At 37.1% G+C, this 3,467-nt stretch overlaps 1 long non-coding RNA gene across 1 annotated transcript; it reads right to left on the bottom strand.

The window, feature by feature from the left end:
- Positions 1 to 1,778: 1,778 nt before the first annotated feature.
- LOC113567456 lies at positions 1,779 to 2,309 on the bottom strand. Its single transcript, XR_003409451.1, has 3 exons — positions 1,973 to 2,309; positions 1,862 to 1,890; positions 1,779 to 1,809 (listed from the first exon to the last, which is right to left on the bottom strand). It is a non-coding gene; the product is annotated as an uncharacterized LOC113567456 (long non-coding RNA).
- Positions 2,310 to 3,467: the final 1,158 nt, after the last annotated feature.

Here is a 3,467-nt window from a genome sequence, read left to right on the forward strand (position 1 = left end):
TAACAATAAACTACTCACCTTGATTGCTGACACCTTACCACCAAACCAACAAAAAATAAAACTGCAGATAAAATAAAATCACAATTGGCGTAAAAACAATTGAAATCACTTTTTCTTTTTCACACCAATTTTCTTTAAACCTGAAAATAAAACACTATACTCATTAAAAGTCAACAAATATAACAACATAAATTACCTAACTTGATTGATGACACTCTATTACCAAACCTGTAAATAAAATAAAATTAAATTCAGCCAAAATACAATTTAAAACACTTACCAAGTCTGCCGCAAACCTGAAACTAAAACAACCAAAGTCCTAAAAAAAAAAAGAGCCAACAAACATAACAACATAAACTACACAAAATTACATACAAATTATTACAAAGCTGAAGACAAAACCTGCCAATTAAATAAATAAAACACATATTGGTGTACGAAATTAGCTGTATGTACATAATAAATTTACATATGTATGTCAGCAACTAAGTAAGCAGCCAGAAGTCATCCCAACGCAACACCCAGTGAATTAACTTGAAAATAAAATAATTATATTCATTAAAAGCCAACAAATATAAAAACAAAAATTACTTAACTTGAATGCCGACAATTTACCACCAAACCTATAAAATAAAAACCTGCAAATAAAATAAAATTAAATTCAGCCAAAATACAATTCAAAACACTTACCCAATCTGCAGCAAACCTGAAAATAAAACAAAATTTAAAACGTCAGCAACTAAGCAAGCAACCAGAAGACATCCCAACACAACATCCAGGGAATCAACTTGAAAATAAAATAATTATATTCAAAAAAAGCCAATAAATATAAAAACAAAAATTACTTAACTTGAATGCCGACAATTTACCACCAAACCTATAAAATAAAAACCTGCAAATAAAATAAAATTAAATTCAGCCAAAATACAATTCAAAACACTTACCCAATCTGCAGCAAACCTGAAAATAAAACAAAATTTAAAACGTCAGCAACTAAGCAAGCAACCAGAAGACATCCCAACACAACATCCAGGGAATCAACTTGAAAATAAAATAATTATATTCAATAAAAGCCAACAAATATAAAAACAAAAATTACTTAACTTGAATGCCGACAATTTACCACCAAACCCACAAAATATAAACCTGCAAATAAAATAAAATTAAATTCAGCCAAAATACAATTCAAAACACTTACCCAATCTGCAGCAAACCTGAAAATAAAACAAAATTTAAAACGTCAGCAACTAAGCAAGCAACCAGAAGACATCCCAACACAACATCCAGGGAATCAACTTGAAAATAAAATAATTATATTTATTAAAAGTCAACAAATATAAAAACAAAAATTACCTAACTTGAATGCCGACATTTTACCACCAAACCTATAAAATATAAACTTGCAAATAAAATAAAATTTAAAATCAGTCAAAATACAATTCAAAACACTTACCAAATCTGCCGCAAACCTGAAAATAAAACAAATAAAGTCCTCAAAAAAAAAAAAAAAGACAACAGATATAACAACATAAACTACACAAAGGTACATACAAATTATTACAAAGCTGAAGACAAAACCTGCCAATTAAATAAACAAAACACATATGGTGTACGAAATTAACTGTATGTACATAACAAATGTACATATGTCAGCAACTAAGCAAGCAGCCAGAAGACATCCCAACGCAACATCCAGGGAATCAACTTGAAAATAAAATAATTATATTCAATAAAAGCCAACAAATATAAAAACAAAAATTACTTAACTTGAATGCCGACAATTTACCACCAAACCCACAAAATATAAACCTGCAAATAAAATAAAATTAAATTCAGCCAAAATACAACTCAAACTACTTACCAAATTCTCCGCACATCAAAAGTCAAAACCTGAAAATAAAACAGAAAACAAAAAGTTTTTATATCTTTTACAGATAGCAAGCAAATGCATCATCGCTTTCACGAAACTTACATCCTCCAGACCCATACGCATCCCGGGTGGCCGGACCAGCAGCCACTCGGTCGATTGAGCCAATCCACAGGCAACGCATCCTCGGTGGCCGGACCAGCAGCCACTCGGCCGAGCGGGCTAACCTGACCTTAATTTTAAAATAAAATTAAAATAAAGCAAGAAAAAAAAAATTTTTAATTAATTGTAAGAAATACCACAATGTTATCGATATTTATGTAATTATGTTGCCAAAACTTGTAATGTTGTCAGATATAATGTTATATGTTGCTAGATAGTAATAAGAATATTAATAAAGATTGCGTCAGGTCACACTAAGTGAACTGACCAAGTTTTCACATCAAAAAAGAAGTGAATTCGTGCTGTAAAAAAGCATTGTATTTGCTGCCTACGACTGCTAAATAGCAGTTGGTAGACAGCTATATACATACATTTATACACTGACAGCCCCAATACAATGTACTTAAAATGCTAGTGTAGTATATGTACAATAAAGTCCCCATAGCGCAACGTAACTTGGCTCCCCTAACCTGCTGGATCAGGCCAAGGCGCGAGCTGGGTTGCGTTGCGTTATGTTAATTGCGTATTGCCGCCGTGCATACGACAAACAAAAAAAAAAAAACGCTAAAATAAAAATATTAAAGCAATAAAAATTGCTAAAAATACTCAAAATATATTGCACATGTATTAATATACATTGTGCAATATTTTTGCAAATACATTCCGGGCAACGAAGTGTTGTGCCGTGTAAAAGTGTTCGCTGTGCAAACATAACCAAAGTGCCGACAGTGAAAAAACGTGGGGTAGGCTGCAGCCGCTGCTGTCCCCCCCCCCCTCCAACATTCTCACACGTGTGTCAATTTGTGCTATTAAAGCCACAAAACATAAACAATGGTGCGCAAACCGTGTCCCAAGTCGAAGAAGAAGCCCACTGCGGCCTCACATGCTCCCTGTTCGGACAGCGAAGACGACCTCCATTCCTCCCCGCAGCTAATGCGCCCCCTCTCCTGTCGCTCGAGCTCATTGGCGGATCTGACGAGCGACATGCCATCAACATCAGCTGCCGCTGCAGCCAAGATGATGCAGGCCCCGTCCCCTGCACTGTCAACCAAGCCATTGCTATCCCCCCTCGCTACCATGGTAACCAGAGCCTCTGCTGCAGCTGCCCGTGCTGCCATTCCTGCTGCTGCCAAAGCCGCCGCCCCTACTCGCGTAGCTGCCGCCGTAGCTAAACGCCCTCCAGCTGCAACAGCTCCCACTACCGATAGCGCTGCTCGTGTAGCCGCCCACGCCGCTCAACGACCCCCAGTTTCTGCTGGTGCCCTGGCAGCACCTGTGCAGAGCCAGCCGACCCTGCACGAGATCCTCAAGGAGCAGCGGAAGAAACTGGAAATGGAGAGAAAAGCAACTGCTAAGCTGATGGCAGAGTTTGAGGCCCGAAACAAAAAGCGGACGACCACCTTGGGCTCGCCGATCATAAAGGCGTCGGCCAAGAAGA

The sequence above is a fragment of the Drosophila persimilis genome, unplaced genomic scaffold (assembly GCF_003286085.1).
Source record: "Drosophila persimilis strain 14011-0111.01,24,50 unplaced genomic scaffold, DperRS2 tig00000000-arrow-pilon, whole genome shotgun sequence".
In the NCBI taxonomy this organism is placed as follows: Eukaryota; Metazoa; Arthropoda; class Insecta; order Diptera; family Drosophilidae; genus Drosophila; species Drosophila persimilis.